This window comes from Pollicipes pollicipes, unplaced genomic scaffold (assembly GCF_011947565.3).
Source record: "Pollicipes pollicipes isolate AB1234 unplaced genomic scaffold, Ppol_2.1 Scaffold_7261;HRSCAF=8764_pilon_pilon_pilon, whole genome shotgun sequence".
Classification (NCBI taxonomy): domain Eukaryota; kingdom Metazoa; phylum Arthropoda; class Thecostraca; order Pollicipedomorpha; family Pollicipedidae; genus Pollicipes; species Pollicipes pollicipes.
This window is the reverse complement of record NW_023597054.1, coordinates 27,969,987-27,995,088: the sequence shown is the minus strand read 5'-3', so window position 1 is coordinate 27,995,088 and position 25,102 is coordinate 27,969,987. Positions and strand designations below refer to the sequence as shown.

Here is a 25,102-nt window from a genome sequence, read left to right as displayed (position 1 = left end):
CCCTTTACGGCTTCATTCTAACCGTCGTCCATCAGCCGTACAGAACCGTCCCCGTCAGCCGGCCGGCCGGGTAACGCCACTGTCAGACGGGCAGCGCTTTGCGTCAGCCAGGCGGGGTGGATTATGTGCAGCTACTAGAATCACCACTGGTCAAGCCCAGGCGTCTGGGAAAAAGGAAATCCAGATCATGCTTTTTTATCATCATGATCATGATCTATTTTGCTGGAAACTGAAACAATACATATCATATGTAGCATGACTTGATGCTTCCTTTGAAATAACTCATAATCAGAGCCTATTCCGCCAACGCTTGCATCAGACAGTGCCAGAAATCGTAAGGCGATCTCGCTCTCTGTGATTAGCTTAGCCTGCTAGTCCCAGTCATTGCGCGTTATCGTATACGTTTCTCATTAGTTTATAATTACGTAATTTCACATCATTTCCGTCACACGTGGTCATGACCGGCTGCGTCCACCCGTATGTTGCCGTCAATGGTCATGTATGCTCACTAGATTTGAAGACGTAATACTCCTGTTGGTCGTATGCGTGGCCACTCCAGTGTGCAGTGAACTTTAAAGAACTCCCGAGTGCGACTGGTGCGAGCGAGGCCATCACTATTATGGCCATTACGCAAGGACGTGAAATCTGCAACACACCATGCTGCGGTGTACTGCGCGTTGCTGACTAATGTTGCGTCTCTTACTGATCTAGAGTTCTGCTCAGCTAACTGTGGGCGCTAGATATTTCACTCCGTGGCGGCGTGGCGCCAAGATTTTAGATACATATGTAGACGCGTTTAAATGGTTACATGTATGTTGGTGTCGGTCGCAAAGGCAGGACCACAAGGAAAAATTTGCGTACGTACGCGTCGTGCATCGCGCAGAAAGACGATGCATGCCATCCACAGAATCTGTCAATGATTCTCAGCTCGCTTTCAGAAAGGGTCAAGGGAGCTAGAACCGGGGGAGCAGTGGGAGCAGTTCGCCTCCTCCCCCCAACTTGAAGGGCCTGTGGAGAGCCTATTTTAGCATGTTGTGGACCGATTCTGATCTGTAAAGGGATTATGCCAGTCCGAATAGTTTGTTCTGACCTGTCGAGGGCTCAATCTGGCATATACATTGGCCATGCTGACCAAAGAAGGCATTTCTGAGCCTATAAAGGGTCAATTCTGACCTGAAGTAGCCACATTACTGACTTGAAGGCCTATTATAGTCTGTGGGGACCAACTCTGACCTTAAGGGGGCCCACTATGACCTGTAAATGGCCGGTTATGAGCTGTAAAGGGTCTACTATTTACTGTCAAGGTCCTATTCTGCTCATACATGGCTTGACCTGCACAGTATTCCATTCAGGCTCGTAGAAGGCACATTATTGACAGTAATATGCTGTGGAAGTCCAATTTTGGCCTGTAGGTGGTTCAGTCGGGTCCGTAGAGGCCCCATGCTGACCTGTGAAAGTCCTGTTGCCAACTGTTCAGGGTCCATTCTGGCATGTACAGGGACCCACTCAGGATTGTAGGGAGCACACTATTGATTGAAGAGTGTCCATCCAGTAAAGAAGCCATGATTGGCTGTGGGTTGGGGCCCACTCCGGCCTGTAGAGCGCCCATCCTGACATATAGAGGCCCTATTTCGGACTATGAAGGGGCAGTATCGGCATGTAAAGGGGCTCATTCAGGACTGTAGGGTCCATCACTGATTGCGGAGGGCTTTTTTGGCCTGAAGATGGCCCATTTTAATACTTAAGCATGTGTGTAGGAACAGGGGGCCAGGGGGCAATGGATCTCTACTTCTCAAGGCAGGAGGCCAGCAGTGTTCACCGGCAGCTACTTTTTCAGATTTGATTCGCAATTGGCTTAATTCTTAATGTCTTAAACATGCATGCCGATTCACCTAGATCGCCAGTCATTTTCCTAAAACCGCACTGGACGCAATTCCTTCATGCGGTACATGGTAACATCTTATCCTACTGTCTACGGCGAACGACGATATCTTATCGGTAAACCAGAGGTTCCTTCGGTAGCACAGGGTCCGTCTTGTCTTTTTATATAGCCATGGACGTGAATGATTTTGCATGACTGCTCACAGACCCTCAGCACATGTTCACGGAGTTCAGGATGGTGGGACGTATGTCTGTAAGGGATTGACCAGGGGACCCAGCCCTCCTGTTGCCAGAGCGGCAGACGGAATGCACCCGGCGCTGGGCCGAATGACCCTTCAGTCCTAAACCGGTGATGATAATGTGCCGCCTAGTGTTCTTCTCACGAGCCCATTGCCCGGAAATCGTAAGGTGCCTCGGAAGTGTTGAATGGAGTGGATTGAAATGAGGTCATAAATGAACAAGAAGGCCAACTCATGCTCGCCAGATAGCCTGCATTCATTACAGAATCGACTAGTGAAACAAATAACATCAGACAGTTTTAGACCTTGCACGCTCGCAATCTCGGGAGCAAGAGCAGCGATGGCGAGGGCTGCAGTTCTCGTAAAACCAAACGGAATTTGGCCACTGCGGGCAACTCCTGGCTGCGAGCGCCGTGCCTGTGAGAAGGACCGTCGTGAAATAATGCTTTCAAATGTCTTTCAAGATAGGGTTCGAATCGTTCAAAGATTAGACTATAAAATTTCAAACTGATTTTGAGGATGTTCTCTGGTCAAATTAAGAGTTACAGCAACACAAAAAATAGGGACTCTACTTTTAACCTCCCAGTTCCACCAATAAATTCCAACACCACCTCGCGGTGTGCAGAGGCTAATCCGTCCATATTTTCTATCCAAAAATTGGACAAAATTACCTACGTTGTGAAGCGTATTTGCTAGGAACATTACGCGCATACATAAGATAGTAGTAATGACCTTATTCCTTGTAGAAACACCAGGGAAAGGACATATAGATTAGTTGATATTTCGGCAACATGCCTTTATCGAAAGGAATAGCGGAAGTAAATTCAAAATTGCCTGCCGATGATCCCACTCGATTGTTCAGGTTTTTTTAAACAGCGATCCGCAGTTTTAACAGGTCAACAACATTTAGGGAATCAAGCAAGAAGCAATTGCCAGCCATTACCACGATACAATAAATATCTAACTAAGAATTATTACACGCGAAAAATGCGTGTTGATGCAAACGACTTCAAGTGAACAGGCACCACACACCACGCTTCACTCACACATGCGAGCGGATTCAAGTAAACGGGCATCACACACCACGTATCAATTATACGTACAAACAGTTTCAATAAAACAGGCATCGCGCATCAGGCGTCAGGCATCACTCATACAAAGAAACGACTTTAAGCTAGCACACATGAAACATCAAGGCACATATTACGTTCGCATAATCGGCCATAATGAGCCCTGTACGTTCAGATCTGGTCGCCGACTTTTTATCAGAACAGATTCACTTACTTTCCTGATTGGAGGGTCCTGTGCTCTCTAGCTAACTTTGAGCTCTAAAAGTAGTTGGCTTTGAGCTCTGCACGCATTTTTGCGCGTTCTAATTCTCATTTGGATATGCACTGTATCGTAGCAATGGCTGGCATTTGCTCCTTGTTTAATCCCCTGAATATTAGTGATCTGTAGAAACTGTGGCTCGCTGTTTCGAAACAAATGTTTGAAAAATCGGGTAGGGTTATTGGAAGCTAGTTTTGAATTCACTTCTGCTATTCGTTTCGTTAAAGGCATGTTGCCGAAATATCAATGCATCTATATCTCCAATCTCCTGGTTTATCTACGAGGAATGAGGCTATTGCCAAGTTCTTATCTATAAAAATCGGACGGGTGAAATATAACCTGGACTGCTTTCTGAGCACACAAATAGATGTCCTAAAGCCTTCAAAGGTACTTCTCTCAAACGCGTCATCATTTTCGTCTGTCCGTCGGCCACCGCCCGACGTCAGCCACAGGACCGACGCTGCGCGGCTCATGGAGACCACAGCGCCGGGCGTGGAGGCTGCTGTTGCTGAGATTTGTGAGCGGGCATGTTCAAAACCATGCCATGTAAATTGTCTCAGTAATCGATCTTGAGCAAATGTGGGATATTTCAAGATGAGCATGGGTTAGCCATCTCAGAGCAAATTTCTTATCCGATCCCGATGTACAATTTACGTTAAGGGGCTGTTAATATCTCTGAAGAGATCTCACAAAGCTTCTGAGTTCTGTCGGGTTGGATAAAGTTCTCTGAATCATTGTAAGATGAAGAGCGCCAGTGATTTACTCCATGCAGTCGTTCGACGCCTGGTTTCTGCAGCTCATTGATTTATGCAACCAGAATTGATCTCGCGGTAGCTCCTGGTTTCCGTTTCTGTTCCGGTACGAGGCAAAAATAGCAATAACAAAGGTAACCATGCACGTCGTTAACAAGTGAGCTACATCCAGAGATTTTTGGAGAGGTTTTCATCATCGGGGGGCTTTTGTTGACGCTGTGTTTTCCCCTAGCAAGGTTCGTTAACATGTGAGCTATACCGGCGATTTGTCTTTTTTTGGGCCCTGGGATCTCTACCAACACTGTGCCCCCCCCCCCCCCTGACAGGACTCTTGCTACGCCCCTGCCTACACACAAAGGCAGATCAAGACGCCTACGTTGAGTGAGGAGCAAACGAATGTCGGGTGAACTTATTCATACCCAATAGGTAAGGATGCTTATCCATAAACATGCAGCAAAGCAGCCATACGATCAGTTCAGTGAGTCATTCAGAGGACAGCCGGGTCAGGGCGGTGGCCGCCGACGGCGGACAGGAGCTGCCTTCAGATAAGAAGTAACCGAATGACGCACCTTCCTTCTGTGACTTGGTTTTGTAGATGGGAATCTCCGGTTCGATGGCTTTTTTACATTGTGTTGGGCAGTTGCGCATACAGTTTACTAAATTGTTTCTGCATAAAATACTGTGACAAGTGTTATTTCTTGAAAAACAGCTGGCGAAATCTAGGCATATGAACATTCTGGTGCACTACACGCCATTGGTTCGCATTCGAAAGTCTGGCCAGCATGTGCTTAGGCCGTAGTTTGCCTGCGTAGACAGATGCCTCCCAAATGACTAGTGTGTGTACCCACTCAGGGCATTTTGCCTCCCCAGGGAAAATAATGCTGAAATGAACGAATAATGTTAGGAAGCTTGACAGTCTTATTTGCCAAATTACATAGAAGAGTCGAAAAAGCAAGTTTGCGTACCATTGGGAAACAGCTGTAACTGTACATGTACCATACATAGTAACTGAGGCATTCAATTATTTTCAAAACGTTTTAAGTGGATTAAGAGTGGACAATGTCCTCCACCCCGACCTCCCCCCCGGCCCCAGTCACCGGGCTTGCTTCGCAGTAAAAGTTTCTTAACCCTGAGCATGGCCATCCCTATTTTTTTTTTAAACGAGCCCAATGTCTGTGTCCTATGGGACTCATTCTGACCTGTAGAAGACCCGGTTTTGAATTAAGGGCCGCTTCCGGGTTTCGTCCCCGCCAAGAATTCGTGTCAGGCCTACCCTGATAAGTGCGTACTGCCAAATCGTAACATCATGGCGCTGGTGAAGCTCAGTCCTGTACTTACGCTTTCCACCTTAGTTTCACCTCAGATGGCCTAACAAATGCATCGGTTCGGAATACTGCCAAAAAACATGAAAAATGCAAGATAAGAATGTCGCTACTCATAGTGCTTTACATCCAATGGAAGTACTATCGATTCAGTACCATGACTAACGGTACCACTGCGTGATCAAGACCAGCATTGGTTCACTTTTGCCGGATAAAGTTCGCTCATGCGCCTCGTCCCCCAAAAAAGAACTTTGCACGCGTCTGCATAAGTCATGCATATCTTACCGTCGTACGCAATTTCACGGCTTTATGCATATATACATAAACACATTCTGATATCAATGTCTGCCTGCAGCGCTGCCATCCCAAACTCTGAAATACTTTTTGTTGAATCTGGCTGATATCATCCTCATCTTTGTGTTATGAAACCCAAGCTTTCAGACATCTTGAGCGGCTGCCCTTCATAAAAATTTTTCCCTATTGACATATTGCTTATGCTTTACATACCTAATTGCAAGAGAATATTGACACCTCCGCAATCTTCCTACCCTTAGCTGTGACCAGGCTTCTTTATAACGAGTTAAAAAGGCTACGTCTTTATTGAACATGCCGAATCCACCAACGCAAGGACACCACATTGTGAGACAAAGAAGGCTCTCGCCGACTTCTGCGTTTTCAGAGACCCTGGCCGATTCTCTTGGCCATCAGAACAGCGAGGGCCTTTGTGTAGCAGTTAGCTGAGCTAGACAATTAGGCCCAGAAGTGTAGCTGACTTGACGGCTTTCGATCGACTGTTCGAGGTGGAACCCAGCGGCGCTGCCGGTATCGATGAGCTGTTTGAATGCAGATATAACGTCTATTGAAAGGCGATGACCGTTCAGATTCCTGGAGATAAACAGAAACCAAGCCTCGTAACTGAATGATTCTAGAAAACCGGGGCCCATAGGTTATCGGAGGGAACTGGATGCCAGTACCCCGAAAGTTGGCTACGCGCTTTCAAGATTTCCTTGGATTGGGGGCGGCAATAGCCGCGTTTACATAGCATATTAAAAATAATGCCAGACTGGCATGCAAATTCTATAAACAGGCATGCGCGCTGACCAACGTAAGCGCGCCTTAAAGGAAATGCCCCACATTTGAAGTTATTGAAGGATGCATGAAATATGACAAAATAAGCTCACTTTAAACCGTTTGTATATCTTTAATTGACAAGACTGCTCTAGACAGCACGTTTTCCCTGTTTAGGCAAAATGCTCCAAAATACGTAACTGTTTGATAGCGTCATCGCACCTTGTACAACGTTGATTAACGTCAGTTAATAACCGTTATATCTGGAAAATGCACTCACGCATGCCAGATATGAACGACCCGATACAAATATTTTACTTGGCTTTGATCGCCGCACGGCTAAAGGAATGTCAGGATTGAAATGGCATTATCGTGGCGTCATGAATATCTGGGTGACTTTAAAACAGTTTCCCCGAAGTAGGCTGCACTTCTTCAAGGGGGGGGGGGGGCGGGGGTAGATCAGAAACTAGGGGGATTAAGGCATTAAGAAGGGCAGGGCTGTTAACTGCACCGAATGATTTTCAAGATGAATATGTTAATTCAAAACCGCATTCAAGCGTGAAACACTCCCTTTATAGAACGATCGCGGTGTAGCTTTACATTTAATTTTTTTTGGGGGGGGGGCTCCAGCCCCCGAAGTGAGCTCTTACCACCCTAGCTTTGAGAAAAGTGACCAAATCAGGGTAAAGCTTTTGCTGTCGCATTCTAGGGTCTGTTGTGTATTCTTTTACTGTTCAGCTCCGGTCTCCCTTCAACTTATTTTGAAAAGCTACACCGCTGGGACGATGCGTTCATAAATGCCAATATTTAGCCTGCTCAGTTAGTTTCTAGCTACCTTTGATTCAGAAAGGCTTCCTGACAATAGCTCAGACTACCTGCGACAACCGCAATCGAATAAACCGAACGAGTTGTTAAATACATTTTCGGGCAGCCTTGCTCACATAGATCAGACACGAGTGATAGTCTCATTCCTCGGATAAAAGCAGGAGAATGAAGATATAAATGCGTTGATATTTCGGCAACATGCCTTTATCGAAACAATATCAGAAGTGAATTCAAAACTGCCAGCTGATGATCCTACTCCATTTTTCAGATTTATTTAAAACCTCAGGTCAGGTCCGTACCTCCCTGGATTTTAGCCTGAGCGTGTTTTGCCAAGAAACGGCCTCCGAAAGGGTTTTTCCCTGTTTTGTTTTTAGGGTCTCGCAGGTGTACATTATATCTCAAACGGATAGGGCGCATTGACTCTCCAACATAGGCTATGTCCCTCGCATGCTTTTCATACAGTTAACTATATCTCAATTCTCTTGGTTTTTCTCCGGGAGAAAAATAAAGAGAAGAATGAGGCCATCACTGTTGCCTTATCTGAACCGAAAGAGTACTGCGAGGTCCAGGGCATGAGCATGCCCCGTCTGCGTGCGCTCTAAGACTCCACGTCCGTAGCAACTCTCAACGTTCAGGTAACAGCCACGCTACATCCGTCAACCTATCAGCGCCGAGTTAAAAGATCTCGAGATTATAGAAGTCTTCAACAGGGTAGCGAGGCCTCTCTTCTGAATGTGGCAACGCTGCCATACTAAATATGGTAGGCTCGCACAAATTCTGCCCCGACAGCCATGTGCGTCCTACTCACAGGCATAGTGCAATTTGTTCGAAATAAACTCGAATGTATTCGGCCATAATCGACACAGTACGTCTCCGGCACCATAACTGTGTTAAATTAGGCTGTGTTAGTACCATTCTGTCGTGATTTCAGGCCTTTTGGAGTTTTGCCTGCAATCGAGCAGCCTTGCATTAACCTACTTAAACAGGGTAGTGTAGCTCGTATTTGCAACTGTGAAACTTGAATGTAGCCAGTTTAATTGCATTCCATGAATTTGACTACGTCAAATCGAAGAAGCTGGAGGTGGTGTGGACTAATATTTGGTTTAGTACATTCTATTTGGTCTTGGAATATATCGCAAAAACGAGTCTAAGCAGGCTGGAAAACACTCAGCTAGATTTCATACTTTCTTCCCCGGCGATCATTTGACATTAAATAAGTCATGAATGTGTCGATATGTGCTGCATTTGACATTCATGTCAACCTTTGCCAAAATGGGTCGTTCGACCCAAATATACAGCTAAATGTTTTTTTCCTGCGTTTTGGATCAAACCACGATGCAGTCATTTTTCTAACCGCCATCCATTAACGGGCGACCAGGATTGCCCCTCCCACTATCCCAGCGACACAATGTAGTTCACGTCAACACCAAAAATGATAAACGCAAGTCGCGGCATTGCCTCCTAAGAGGTGAAAGCAAAAATAAATAAGTAAAAGAACAATGTTACACAATCCACCACCAGGCTAAGCTAGTCATTAGCAGAAAAAAAGTCAGGGAGGCAAAATGGTGGTCGTAGCCAAGGGCGACATAAGAGTGGCCGCTTATGCCCGCCTGGGAAGGTAACTCATTCACACGGAACTAGTATGGCATTCACGCGGGCTGGGAAGGGCAAACGTCTAGTTCGAGGGATATAAATCCAAGGCTCCACTTTCGGCCACCCGCCAGACTAACCAAGTTTACTGCAGGTGGGCGATCAAAGGGCAGCCGCCATCTACGGGGTGAAAATGTATACATAACCACGAGTCACACAGTCACATGCATGTACACATAGTCACACGTTTCGGTAGCCCAACTCTGCTATACTTATGTCACAGTAGAGTTAGGGACGCGCACACACACACACACGCACGAACAGAGAGAGAGAGAGAGAGAGAGAGAGAGAGAGAGAGAGAGAGAGAGAGAGAGAAGAGAGAGAGAGAGAGAGAGAGAGAGAGAGAGAGAGAGAGAGAGAGAGAGAGAGAGAGAGAGAGGAGAGAGAGAGAGGAGAGAGAGAGAGAGAGAGAGAGAGAGAGAGAGAGAGAGAGAAGAGAGAGAGGAGAGAGAGAGAGGAGAGAGAGAGAGAGAGGAGAGAGAGAGAGAGAGAGAGAGAGAGAGAGAGAGAGAGAGAGAGAGAAGAGAGAGAGAGAGAGAGAGAGAGAGAGAGAGAGAGAGAGAGAGAGAGAGAGAGAGAGAGAGAGAGAGAGAGAGAGAGGAGAGAGAGAGAGAGAGAGAGAGAGAGAGAGAGAGGAGAGAGAGAGAGAGGAGAGAGAGAGAGAGAGAGAGAGAGAGAGAGAGAGAGAGAGAGAGAGAGAGAGAGAGAGAGAGAGAGAGAGAGAGAGAGAGAGAGAGAGAGAGAGGAGAGAGAGAGAGAGAGAGAGAGAGAGAGAGAGAGAGAGAGAGAGAGAGAGAGAGGAGAGAGGAGAGAGAGAGAGAGAGAGAGAGAGAGAGAAGAGAGAGAAGAGAGAGAGGGAGAGAGAGAGAGAGTCATATGGTCCATCAAATGTATTACCAATAATTACACTCGTCAAGAAAATGAGCTTTTGTGAATCTTTTGATGCAATTTTTTGTTGCCTCAAAAGCATTTGTTATGGGTAGTTTTGGTGAAATGCTAGAATTCAAACGACAGCCGATCCGCGTTGCAACACGACACCGTTAGAGTTTTCGGGGTGAATTTTTCAGTAAAGTGACGCCTATTTTTTGCGGTTACCCTTGGGATATCTGCTAGCGTTAACAGGTCGTGCATTTCACGGAACAGGCTCGAAGCAAGTTGATTTAACGCATTGTAGAGATTACTTTGTACTTTACAATATTTCTAATTTTAAGCACTTTTAGGGTTTTTGAAATAGGATCGCAATGCGCCAGCCTATGTTGATTAGCAAAAATTCTAATCGCACGCTTCTGCTGAAGGCATGCTCTGTTTGTGCAAGCTGTGAGTGTAAAACCCTATACGAGGCAACAATAATTTATGCATGGCAAAACAACTGAATTAAAAAGTAGAAGCAGAGACCGTGTATCCCAAAAAAGCTTGCGTCGCTTCATCACGCCAATATTGAGGCTAATAACTATAGATCAATGATCAATGTTGCGTTTCCATTTCAAGCCAGAGTCAACATAGATGCCCAAGTATTTCACCTTATCGTATTTTCTGTTAATGGTGATGTTTCTTGATTGCGAGAGAAGGGACAGACCAAGCGAGTTTTAAATGAGTAATTATGGCGTCATCGAACTTGAACGGCCCGACCCGGTTATCGTCACGTTTTCCATGAAGTGCAATTTTCAGTGCCACTACTGGGGCAGAAACGTACAGGTTTCAGCAACATTATGGCCAATTCTTTAAAAGCTATGCGTTATAAGTTATGAGATGTCTGTGCCATAAACTATTCGATCAGGCGTTATTTTTCTGCAGCATCACACAATACACAACACGTATTCAGCTAAGATGTGGAAACACTTTCAAACTGCACGCAAGCTGCACAGCACCGGCTCAAAATGTTCCAGATATCAATGACCCGGTGTCGAAGTAAGGCGAACAAAACCAGTTCACTGACAGAAAGAAAAACAACATTAGCAAACAAACAATCGCTCCCGATTCCCTTTGGCGAATTTCCTTTTGTCCTTACTTCTTCTATGATGTGCTGTGCTGTGCTGCTCTCTTTTTTCTGTTGCCTCATATCCTGCCATCTCCAGCCCAGCCCCGACATACCCTTTGACATAGCCTGCAACCCCGACTGAAGGGGAGGACGAGGAGGCTAGGAGAAGGTCGCAAACACCGCGGTTCATACGGGTTATTTGGCGAAGGCTGTACAAAATTAATCTTAACCTATGTGGGCAAATTTTATTTTCCTCTTCAGCCTTATATACTGCGCCTTGCTATACTATCCTCTTCTTTTCTGCCCTATGGCCTCTTGTCCTGTCATCTCCTGTCCAGCCTTGGCATATCTTATCTCATGCTTTCTACCTTGTGCCACTATTTTCTCTACTCTACTCTGTTCCCTCTTGCCCTGTCCTGGGTAAGTCTTGTTGTGCCCATTGCTTCCCCTCCTCCATCTCCATAGTAGTGACGGAGCCTTTGTGAAGATTGGGGATGACAAACGTGATTTACCCCGTTCTCTGTGCGTGCCCTATGTTTGTGGTATTGACACCTCCAAATTTGCCTGCAGAACGCTTGTTTTTCATATCTTCCCATCCAGGATGCCACCTTCAGGCCAGGTTGTCCTATCTACATTCCAGTTTGACCGTTCCAATTCCGATTTGTTCGACGCAATCTCAGAGACGTGATTGCGATTACGCCTAGGCCCAATAAAGCCAAACTTTTTCACCACACGTTACCTTCATCATGCTGCTCAAAATCAATCATCGTTGCTAATTTTGTCACGCCCAGACTTGTTCTGCGCCTGTTTAGTTTCACGGATAATCTACAGCACCCACGTCTATCATGCATGCTACTTTTGTGTTTACTGTCGTCTGTATTCTGAATGTTAATTTTGTGTCTAGAGCGCTATATGCCGGGGAGCACAGTAAGAAAACTTCTCTGATTTGGTAGATTTCAGCACTTTTTTGCCAGAAGTGGCGTTTTCATTTCCGCAGGATCATATCCGCGTCCGCTACTGGAGCAATTCTGATACGACCAGTCTAGCAGCAAATCTGACTTCATGAAAACGTCCCATGACGTAATCAAACGATGAGTATTTGGGAATATATTCAACAATCGGTGATATTTTGACACATACAGGAGTTTTTGCACTTGAAACATACCAATAGTAAGCTTTTCCCATCATATATCATGCTTGCATCAATATCTACAAGCGTGGAGTATTTTCTTGCATCATCATGAAGCGCAAACTTCACAAATCCTTTCACATGCATGAGCTTCTGAAGGTTTCTTGCTCCATCTGCTTGGTCTTTGGTGTTATTTTTGGGAGGATAATTGATCACCCACAACTGGCACCATCTCTCTAGTCCAAAGCATCACCAAGCGTTGGTTTTGGTGGTACATTCGTGTCTCGGCAGATCATAGATGAGATTTCCCGCGTGGAAACACAAAAATAAGTGACTGTTGCCGGACGATCGCATGCACCCTTACCCGTGAACAATGCAACGCATAAGTGTGTTAGGCGGAGATCCACAGAACCTCTGTTAGCATTTCAGAGCTTGCTTTGACCAGTGTTCAGAGCAGGGTGCGGCGACAACACACCACGGCGACTGATTAGTACGTGACGACATTCAGGCGACATGACCTGATCTCGTGACGGTGGTGGTCGCCCCGGAGTTACTGTTTACACGGTATGTGGAGCTATGAGCGACCGCTGACACCAGGCTGAGGCCACCACAGCCCTTGCTCAAACACGTCTAATTCCTCGGTCAGTGCAGTGAGGACATTGCCTCCCCTTATCGCGGGCATGGCTTGTTTTATCAGCAGCTAAACAAGTCATGCATAGTCTGAGTCAGTTTGTTAAAAGACTTGGTTTGTTTCGCTTGAATTAGGATAATGCATTCAATGTTGTTTTTTTACAAACGAGAACCGCCGTAATATTTTAGACCACCGGGACAAGACCAATGAAATCGTAACTTTTTCGTTCGCGACGATCAGTGCAGAGATCCGGGCGAGAATTGTGTTTACCCGAACTTAAACAGCACTGTTCACAAAGGTACGCTGAACAGCCAGCCTGCTACCCACGCTAGGCTTTCACTCCTCACCGGCACACGACACTCGTGAGCGGCCACAGGTGGCCTGTGTAAGGAAGGGCACGTGTGTTCAATTAGCAGGGAGTACACGAGCGCCCGTAGGCGCACGGAAACATCGCTGAATACAGACACACTTGAACTAGCCAAGTGCGTGCTTCCCCTGCCTGCTGCATTTTACGACCTGGAGACAGGTACGTCGCGACACACGTTAACTGAACCCTGCGGGGTCGTCGAACAGCACCAGAACTACATAAACAGTCTACTGATGAGGTCCCCGCAGGTGCCGCTGAGATCATCAGATCACCTGATCAGCACGGTTGGATTACAACTGCTGGCGAGAGCACGGCCGACGGACAGCGGTCGTCCGGTAGTCGCGGCCCCGGCGGCCCGTTCCGGGGTCGCTGCCTGACCCCGGGTCATGTCAGTGGTGTCCTCCGGCCCGGGTTGCTAGCTGAATCATAGCCAGACCAGCTGAATCATAGCCAGGCAGTGCTCTGGGTCTGCCGGTGGTAGGTCATCAAAGGTCACTGACATACGTCGACCTTTAAATGCAATGGGCTTGATAACCGGCTGACCTATGTCAAACACCGCAGTGTATGATTGTGGTTTGAGCGGTGTTGTCGCCTACCATACCGTTCAGCTGCTGACTGATTGTAAAGTTATGCCCGACTTTGGTTTGGATTATTTATGTTTGGAAAAATATGATGGATGACCTAATTTCACTTTTAGTTTTCAAGCGTCAATTAGGAAATGACTGACGTAGAGGCCTTCAAATCGTATGAGCTACGAAGCTACGAGCTACGAAGCTACGAGCTCGAAGCAAGTCGCATAAACCCCTTTGCCTGTGTGCTGTCCGAGATAAGAGCGAGATAAGAGGGGCAGGTACCCACATCATGCCATCCACTTCAGTCCCAGGCTGGTGCTGAGCCCTGTTAGTGTCAGCGGCAGATGTAAGAGAGGCAGGTGCCCACGCCACGCCACCCGCTTCAGTCCTAGGCTGGTACAAAGCCCACCAGCGTCACGGGTGGGTGTAAGAGGCGCGGGTACCCACGTCACGCCACCCGGTTCAGTCCCAGGCTGGTGCCAAGCCCGGTCAGCAGCAGGGGCAGATGCCTTCCACCGCCAAGGATCAAGTAAACCTGACTGGAACCGTTGGCCGTAACCACGTAGTTACTGCTACTTACGAACCGCCGGCCGCATACCAATTCGCTCTCAAGAAGGCCACGTGAGCACATCTTTTACAATTTTGGGTTGTATCTTAAAATCCTTTACGTGCTGCCGCTACCGTATTTTTGCTCTATTTCAGCAGCTTTCATATAAACTCACGACACCACTGCCTTTCGTCGAGCACCACCGTCTTCAACGCCTGCTTTGCCTATTCCTCTCATACCATGATTTTCCCGCTCTTTCCTCACAGCCGAGCCTGGACGGAAGCTATCCGTTGGCGACATTATACCAGCGGACATTGCACTTAATTCAAACTAATGGCGTTGAAATCTGACAAAACGATGCCGATAAGTGTCTGCTTCGGACGTAAATTGACTCAGGCAGGAAGGAACGGGGTAGAAAGTCATTCAACAATTCATCCGCAGCTCCGCGGGCAGCATCCAAAACTCTCCACCCGTGACTAGAGAATGGCGGGTATTGCATCTGAAAAAGATGGATGCAACTGGCGTATGCCCTCTAAATTTCAGGCATGAACACATAATTGGAGCACGACATTGTTGGAAGTGCCTCCATAAACTTCCCTGTCAAAGATGTGCCAGGTTCGTCATCTGACAGCTTCAGTCGGAAGCGACAGAGACGCGCATTTGTAAAGAAGGAACAGCATACACCCCTCCCACCATAAACCTTCGGCTTTAGCTCATGTCTGACGGGTGAAATCCAACTGCAACGATGTAAGGACCACCGACCCCGCGCCATATTCCTAACAGTGCAATGGCGATGCCAACTGGCAGCGCTAATTGCCTGATGCCAAACACGATCACCGTAACGGGTCCAGACGGGTGCAGCACGTCGGTTCATCTGATGGACAGAAGCTGACGTGAGCTAGCTCGTGGCGGTAGCTGTAATCGGGTGCCTGTTTCGCTCGACATTGCTGGAAACGGCGCGTTTATCAGCCAGACAGCACACGGCTCATGGGCAGACGGAGCTGCTGCGCCAACTCGTCGAGACATGCTGCCATCCGTCAGGTCCGTGTCGGCCTGTCTCGGATGACAGCGGAGTAACTTGCCGCGGACTGTCTGCGACACATCTGGCGGCAACGAAAGACACTATCCATCGGCGCACAGCTCTGCACGTCGGGGCGAAAACCTCGGAATCAGTGTCGACCAACACCGCCGCAATCAATGTTGTCTTCGTTCTCTCACTCCCTCGCTTTTTTTTTTCTCTCGTGCGGCAATGTGCAGCAATAGCCAATTTGCTCCCGGGTTGGTGGCTTTACTCATCGTCACTTCGACCCGGATATCCGACAGCCGCCTGGTATGCCGGTGGGTGGTTCTGAGCCTGATTGGCGCCGAGAGCGCAGTGACACCCTGTCAGCCCGTCGTCGGCTGTCCGGTCCTGTCGATTGCGCTCCGGAGGGCGCTGAGGGGCTGCGTGGTGATCATCCGAACAGCGCGGCTAAAAATACGCGAAGGGCGTTAATTTGACTGCTAACAGGTCTGCTGATCGATTTGCCACAGGAAGTGTCGTCTACGCCGGGGGGGGGGGGGGGGGGGGTTGCGGTAGATATTTCAGGTCAGGGCTCATCAGCGCATGCTTTGAAGCCTCATGGTAATATAGACCGATCAGATGAAATGACAGACTCTATTTGCTACGGCCCCTGCTGTGGTGCGATGTGATGATGCGCGTGGCGTGGAAGCCGGGGCATGATATATCATGATGTATTTTTATACAAAAACATTTGGGGGGGATATTCAGCCATACATGGCCGTGTTTGATCGTCATATGCTAGATAAATAAGTGAACCTGCAGTTACTTCGGGCGTTTTGTAATATAGCACAGGGCCAGGCGAGCAAAGTATGTAAAAATAGAGTCTGACCACGTGAACACAAAGGATATGAAGCCAATTGCTCCAATCACAGCCACATGACGTCCCTGGCGGCTGACAGTTTTACAGTCCATTTCAACCATCGATCACAGCTGTGACGTCACTGGGAGCAGACGCTGACGTCACCAGCGCTGCCTTCTATAATGGTGGGTCAGCTGATTAGGGAGCTGTCCACCCTCTCTCAGCGCGTGGTCCGTTACGCGTGTAATTTGGCGCGCGTCGGGAGTGCGCTCGAGATGAGTCCATTGACCGGGCGCGGCCTGGCCAGGAGCGATTCCGGGCGCACCCACGGACGCGGCCCGGGCAGAAGTGATTCCGGGCCCGCCCACGGACGTGGCCGAGGCACGGGCGATTCCGGGCCCGCCCACAGACGTGGCCGGGGCACGAGCGATTCCGGGCCCGCCCACGGACGTGGCCGAGGCACGAGCGATTCCGGGCATTGCCTTGCTTTTTCCAACGTATGTTTTCTGTTATGTTTGCAACACACTGGCTTGCTAAAATATTCGCGTAATAAATGCTATGAGAGCTTGAAACACTCTGGTTAGGCAAAAAATATGCGAACATGACACTATTATTCCGCCAAATTCAACGAAACGTTATGCTATGTCTTTGATTTCTCCCCTATGGTGTTTACCACGGTGGCTCTTTTCGAGGCGCACTTTGGCTTTGGGAATGAGAGTATCACACGGTTCACAGAGACGCACTGATTCAAACCTCAACCGGTGCGCTTCTCGGTAACAGGCCCTTGCCACCGGCTGGGCAAATCATAAACTTTCCTTATTCGCAGCAGAAGGTGTGCCACGGCGGTTGCCATGACGACCGGGTTCGCGACTGCAGGGACCAAGTATGATGCTGTTATAAAGCACTGACAGCGTAATTTGAACTCATAGTTACAATTGCTTTTCTCATTATGTCTTGACGGTACTGAGGTGGCATTACCCAGTGTTATCATTAGGCCCACTGGTCCTGAGGTTTCACTGCAGTATGTTGAAATATGCCCCAAGGATGGCACACCTCCTTTAAGAGACGATTCCATGTTAAACATGGGTTCCGGGGGCCTTCTGTATCCGGCACGAATTTCGGAAAGGTTTGACATTTATATGGAAACGGGCTTAGATCCCCACACTTTGGTATTTCGCTTTAGCTCTGGCAACCACCCCATGTGCGCGTAGCTTAACGGGAGTGAAGTATGAAGCCCATATTTGGAGCATACTTTCAAAAGTATACTTTGGTGAGACCTCAGAGCAGTTACGTCTAATAATAAGCACTGGGTAGTGCCACTGCAACACCGTCAAGACATGATACGGATATCAACTGGAATTATTTTTTAGTCCCAGTTACGCCTGTCAACGCCTTGTAACGGCATTACGCTTCTTCCTACTTCAAATCGAAATACGAGGCCATTCAGAAGGATTTTGAGAAAACTGGTACCTGCTGATCAAACCATACGCGTCTAATCTAACAATAAGTGAAAAGTACAAAACCGTGGCATGGCCCCTCTGGGGGGGGGGGGGGGGGGTTGCGGATGGGTGTTCGGATGTTGATAGGCCAGCCCTTGTCTATCTCAGCGCTGCACTTTGTTTTTTACGTTTTTGGTGCTGTGAAAGGTGCAGCGGCTTGATTTGATGCCACACATCCATGTTTACATCTCCAGAATCGCAAACAACGGCTCCACGTCCCCACGGTAGCTCCTCCACACCACACCGACGACAGACTGCATGCACTTCTGCCAGCTAGTAAAGATTGGAAGCGGCTATCACCAGACAGCTGCATAATTCCGCCGGGGGGTGGCCGCCTGCGGACGGTGCTTCCCGCAGGCATCGGAGAGCGGCCCTGCCGCCGCCTCCGGGCCGTCGACCGTGGCGACAGACACAGTCGACGGCCATATACGCTCGGATTGACAGGCAAATCCCGCCAGCACGACATCGCCACCGACGATGCATTTTTTACCGAGCCATTTATTCGTGAGCGTGCCCGGCGCCGGGCGTCGATACGTCCCGCGGAGGCGGCGGCCGGCGCCGAGGCGGCGCCGTCTCGCCGGGCCGCGTTCAATTATTGGCGGCCGATTTAATTCTGGCGCGAGCGCACGCAGGCGACGCTATTTGCAGACAGCGCGCTTCCGTGTATCGGGGAATGTGATCCCGCCGCCGAGCCGCGTCCGCTACTGTATGGAACGCTCGCAGCTGGGAATTCGATCACGCTGGACGTGCGCGGACGCGGGCGCTTCCCTCGGAGACGCCGGAATTTCTCATTCGCTGGTCTGAGGCCGGTGCAGGCCCGGCGATCACGCCAGCCGACCAGCAGATAAGCTGACCGCCTCGTGGTCGCAAGCGGACATGACAAGCACAGGCATTTCGTGGTGATACGGCCATTTTTTACGAGGAGTTGTCTCGCGACATAGTATAGATGTGTGAATGGCCACACGCCTGCTTCTTCAGCCAATTAAAAGATAGAAGGTTACGAAAGATAGCGCAGTAGCGTGTTCCATACAGCAGTTTTTATCAAGGTGTTGGTGGCTCGGTTTAACCCCACGGTTTGCACATGGGCTAACCAACACCGCTGTCAGCACGAGCAAACGGGCAGTAGAAGACACGCGACCCAAAGCCGAACCCCAAATATGAGTCCACGCCACGATGGGCATATGGTTAACACCGCAAGGATGCGTAGTCCTGCCACCTTCGGCAGTCCATGGCAGGACACGACATTTACCGAATCTAAATCAGACACGCTGTAACCAAGCAAAACAAATGAACGGCGTATCATCCACAACTTAACGATAGGCCATTCTAAACCCCGCGAGGGTGGGAGCAGTTTTCGCTCACGCCGGACGATAACGTGATGTATATGCCTTGTCACTTAGCCGATAACTAAACTAGGGTCACAAAGTCGCAACATAAAGAGTGATTGATAGGCGCATCCCTAAAAAATCTAACAATATTCAGTTTGAATCACTCAAACAACGTCACAACATAGACAGTACTTGATGTCTTCATCCCCAAAAATCGAACAATGCTCAGTTTGAACTACTCAAGGTAAGTAAAACCATCTGGGCTAGTTTTGCCTTTTTAGCTTTGGAGGAGCTAGTGAACAGACTGCGGCATTCTGGAGCAAAAAAGACACGCGTGATTCACTCTCACAGCTAGCTTCTGCAAAATAGAGTACTTATTCCCACAAAGGCAAAATGCATAACAAGGCAAATATTCTTGCGTTGCGGTAAGCACCAGAACAATAATGATCGTGGAAAATAATTGGCCCGCGTAGCCGCTCGAAACATGGACACAACGCAGTTTTGTTTCAAAAACGACACTCAAAAGGTAAAATACATTCATGCCGGGAAGTTTAATGCACTTGACTAATAAAGGTAAGATATATGACTGTATCGGCGCGGGGTCGGCGCGCCATTTTCGCCTCAGTAGCGTTAATAACGGACATTTGGCCAGCGTGATGTCTGCCAGCCACGCTAGTCAACCGTGGTCGGTTCGGCTATCAGGGTTGCTGACTTTTTCGCTGTCATGGATTTCACACCGGCATGGCTTGTCAGCGTCGCGACGCTGTTGCGCAGTTAGGGCTGTGACGCCATGATACGGTGATTTGTCATCCGGCTGTTTTCAGGGAACCGAAACATGGTCCTCATTCCTGGATCGTTGTTGGATTCCATTCCATCTGTCAGAGGACGTCACGCGCCCTCGTGGTTTTGTCGCTGGTTGAGCACTTCATGGATTGGACCAATCCAAATCCACGGATTGTGGATCAACACGCGGGCCGGATTGGGCCGGATCAGACATTTTCATCACAACATGGATCGGGACTGGACCGGCTATTCAAATTTGCCGGCTCACACAGATTGAACGGATTGAAAGCCAATCAAATGTACATCATTATTAAATAGTTGCTGAAATACCCAATGAAGGCATATACTTAGGAAAAGCCTAGAAACCAATACAGTAGTTTCAGCAGCCACAGTTTTTTAGTTTCAGTAGTTTGTTACAAAAGTTTCAATTTCGAACAATGCTCGAATAGGCTGCGCAGTACATAACTCAGACGCATATTCCTTAAACAAGTTTCCGGATTAACAGATCGCATTGTCAGGTTGATAGGACTGAGTGACACCCATATATGCTGCTATGGAAAGCTAATTTTTCCTCATTCATTGCAAGATGACTAAAATGTGTCTGGTAACATAATAACCTATGCAGTAACCTAGTCGCTGACGGGCAGTAGCAATACACTGGGATATGGAGAATGCTTAACAAAACTTATATATAAATATATACATATGTGTGTATATCTATATAAAACGTATATATAAACATGAAGAAAAGGCGGATAGGAGGGAAAAATAAACCCTGATCCAAATTCAATGAAGTAAAGCAATGTTGTCACTAATTTCAATCTAACTACATTGCACCAGATACCGGCAAGCCCCGCTATGTGGCCTGTCATGCCCCTATGTGGGTCGTTATCAATACCATATCACTGGTCATCTATTTTCCATCTATGGGTCAGTCTTTAATAAATGGAGCTATGTCGTGTTGCTTTTTGTTACTGCACATGAACAATTTAAATATGGCAAAAAGTTGGTAAAGGCCGATCAAATCAACGCCCGAGAAATATGGTAAAAATAACTTAATAATTTGGCAGCATATGGATATGCTGACCGGACTCGGGAAACGTGCGGGATCAATTCCAATGAAGAAGCAGTGTACTATTTACAAAGGTTGCATTCCAGGCTTGTATCGTAAGAAAAGTGAGAAACTTATTGTGCTGTTAGCCCACATCATGTATAGGAATCCACACATCATTAATGGCTGTTTAACTCAGATGTCTCTGTGCTCAACCGTGTATAACTATCACTAAAAAAGAAAATAAGGTAGTTCATGTGCTAACGTGTTGTGCCGCAAAAGACAGCGGCGCAAAAAAGAGTCGAACATTGCTTTTTTTATTCCTTCCAATTGCTTTGTGCAATTAAGTTGTTTAGTTGGAATGCTGCCGTTTCCAAACCGATTGTACGATCAGAGCCTGCATAGCAGGACGCCATGGCACGGTGTGCTAACACCAGCTGAGCTGTTCATCACTGCTTGCCCGTCTCCCTAATTTTGAGCTGCCGTCACATCAGCTGCCTCCGATTCATTCTGAGCTGCCGTCATATCATCAAATCTTTCTTGCCTGGAGGACCCTGAGGGCTAACTAAGTCAACAAAAGAAATTGTGACGAGCACGCCGCCTACCTCCTTTGCTCAGCACTACTCGACCGCCGCGAGATTCATCCACCTTCTCGGGAGCTACTCGACGGTGTTCGGAGCCTCTGGCTACCTCCTGAAGATCTTGTCGCTCCAGACCACTAATCGGCGCAAGTTTCCCCGTCCTGAGCGGGACACGAGTCGATTTCTCTTTAAGGATGGAGTGTACCGAAGCGTCTTACCAGTTTGTGCCTTCTGGAACAGATAGAAAATTATATTTTATTCCATTAGCTTTTCAGTAGAGTCAGCGGTAAACAACAGTCAAATTTTGAGTTTCACCGAGCCTCGCAACACCGTGGCGCTTTGATACCGCCCGGGGTTGAAGACAAAGTTTTGCGAAAATACAGCTGCGTATAGATAAAATCGATGCTAAGAAATAAGGCGCCATACGAACCGGGTTGATATGGTGTCTCAGTGCACAAATAACTGCAAACTATTGTTCCGGTGGGCCTGATAGTCACGTGAGTATTAAATTCACAATGACGGTCTGTGAAAATGCAACGTACAAGGCAATGATTTGTTGGACAGTTTTACGTTTTCTACAGTGTGCACAAAAAGTTGATGCATCGGCACAGCTTTAGTTTATAAACGGTATACTCATAGTGTGAATTGCAATGAATTTTTACACACATCAAACTCGTCAAACCAAAGTACGTTTTTTGACTCAGCTTAAAAGGAAATGCTCCACCTTTGAAGAAATTAAAGCAAGTAGCAGGTGCGACAAAATAAATTCACTTTAACTATTGGTATACTCTTGATTGGAAAATACTGCTCTAGGCAACGCGATCTCTATTTAGTGAATATGCTCCTCAACATTCCCCTGTTTAATTGCGTCATCGCACATTGCATGACATTAACCGAGAGTCAGCTGACAGCCGTTATATCTGGAAATCATGCACACAAACGCCAGATATGAACGACTCGATGATCATATTTTTCTTAGCCTTGATTACAGCGTGGCCAGTGAAATGGCAGAATAAGAATGACGTCATTATTTTATCATTGATACCTTGGTGACGTTGAAAAAGTATACACGGAACACTCAGCACATCCTCGCGGGCGTGTACCTCAAAACTAAAGCGATTTAGGTCTTGAAAAGAGCAGAGCCGTTGATTTGTAATTGTACCGAATGATTTCCAAGATGGCGATTTCGGTCTAAAAACTCCTACAAATGTGATACACTCCCTTCAATGAAACGTGTCAATATGTGCATAATTGTTTTCGGTGTATGCTCCTTTAAGAGTGTTCTTCATAATTTTCCTTTTAGCACAAAGTATCTACTAGCTGTCCCAAACTCAGAGTTATCACTTGTCTACATTTGCAATATTTATGGTTTGTTTGTATACCATTTAGTCTTGGAGCCTCCAATTCACGCTGGAGTCTCAATTCTAGACTAAATATTATGTACCCTGGTTTGTTAAGCTACTAGCAGTTTTGATTATAAAATGCATTAGCTTTTCAAAAGATTAAGGAACAAAGAACAGCTTTCCAGGAGGAAAATGCAACAGAACCAAACTACACATGCGTTTTTCTCTCGTTATGGTTCATGTGATACGTGAAAACGCTTGAAATTTCCCGATCATTTGATGCTTTTTCATCAGCTAATGCTATGATTGGCTATGGTAAGCACGTTGCGAATGTAATCTGACCCACAACATAATTGGATTGGATTGAGACAAAAAAAGATCTCACAACAACATGTGAAATGTGATATGTCAAGTTGTTTTATATATTGGTAAAATTTCGTCCCCTCAAATGTAAGACGCTTGTGATACATGCAGACACACACACACACACACACACACACACACACACACCACACACACACACACACACACACACACACACACACACACACACACACCACACACACACACACACACACACACACACGCACACACACGCACACACACACACACACACACACACACACACACACACACACACACACACACACACACACATACACACACACACACACGAGCACATACACATTGCCTACTTCATTGCCTATCAGGGCCCTGATGAGATGGCAGACATTGCTGTCAGTCATGCCAGTCACACAGACATATGATGAGAAGGCAGATCATTGCTGTCAATCATGCCGGAAGTCCTCCATTACTCCGTCACATGTTTAAGCCTCGCTCCGGGAAGAGGGGATCGATGCGGCACTCCCTCAGGTTTTCTAGAGACCTCTTCGGCATGTTATGCAATCGCGCTACAATTTTCAGTAGCCGATGGGGCACTCACCATGCGTGTTTTGACACCAAACATGCGTCCTTAGCCTTGCTAGTTTGAGAGCAGTGGGGGTTTTGAGCAACGCTGCACGGCGATCTGCGACCGGTGCGGACGGCGAGCGACAGCCGACAATGCCACGGAACGCGCGCGGCGGGCCGACATTGCCACATTAACAGCATCATGAACATGTACTCGAAGCGCATACAAATATACACCGTTGTGCTAAGAACTAAGCATTTAAGACGTTCGTATGGGTTTCATAACACTACAACGTTTTTTCTCGTGCATATAACCACGTAAAGCTAAAAAGGTGCGATTTTCGGGTAACTTTGACCTTTGACCTGACATAATAAAGTAAGTTATTAACCTGGCAACATAATGCGTACCACTAATCGTGATATAATCGTGATTAAGTGCAGTCCACTGATGTTTTCTACTTAGCTCTATCTTTCTTAGTTAAGAAACGGCAGGAGGACACACTAACCCTCTTTCAGTTCGCGTTACGAAAAAGGCGAATCATGACAAGCATAGAACTATAATGAAAGAATTGACCCAAAAATAAACAATCTGTGAAAAACCGGAGCAAAGTCACAGCATTGCGTCTTGATTGCAGGGTATATCTTTTTGTCAGCTGCTTGACCTCTATGCCTCAAAATTTATGCCCAGTGTCATCTGTACGGCCCTGTGCGACGCACATCAACGGTTTGTTAGCATTGAGGAGCAGTAGCCCTGTCAGCGTCACATTGCGGTTGCTCGGATCCCACGAAACACGATAAGTGATCCTGCTGTAGTTTTGTAAAGGCTCCTGTCGAAAAGCCGCTAGAAAATTGTAAGACGGGTTACGATTTTATCGGTATATAGCCCGTCCAACCCACAATGGTTTCACTGTGTCAGCTCTTAACGAACCTTATTGGCGTTGCTCTGTTAGTCCTGTCCCAAGTGCTTATTAGGCCTAGCTGATTAATGAATTAAGTTTCCTTGTAATGTCCCATGTTTATTTTGATCGTTTTTGTTCTCTTGATGAGCTGATGTCAGAAAATAGTCCAATGTTTCAGATAATTCTAATTTGCATACAGTATAGTCGCATTGTCCAAGCACCATATTTGATCGAACATTCCTTTTTTGATAATATGAATAGTTTTTCCACCAATCGATACCAAATTAAGTGTGACAGGATACGACTATTGCACGCCCAAGTTACACGATGCATTATGAGTAGATCAGTGCCTGGACCTGCAGTGCGATTTCTCCGTAGGTGACACTGGCACAACGTAGCTGCAACCGTCCTGAGAGTTTCTAGCGTTCGCATCTTCAACCTAGCAATACCAGGTTAACGTTCTCAGCGCTACCTCACCGACCCAACGCTCTGCAGTATGTGGACGCATCAAGCCCTGTAAAGCTCTTGTCAGAACATTTAATGGAGCTGCTGGTCAT

At 47.2% G+C, this 25,102-nt stretch overlaps 1 protein-coding gene across 2 annotated transcripts in view; it reads right to left on the bottom strand.

The window, feature by feature from the left end:
• LOC119113008 (potassium voltage-gated channel protein Shal) overlaps nucleotides 1-25,102 on the bottom strand; it is a 134,334-nt gene that overhangs the window by 44,512 nt on the left and 64,720 nt on the right. The gene's annotated exons all lie outside the window — the stretch shown is intronic.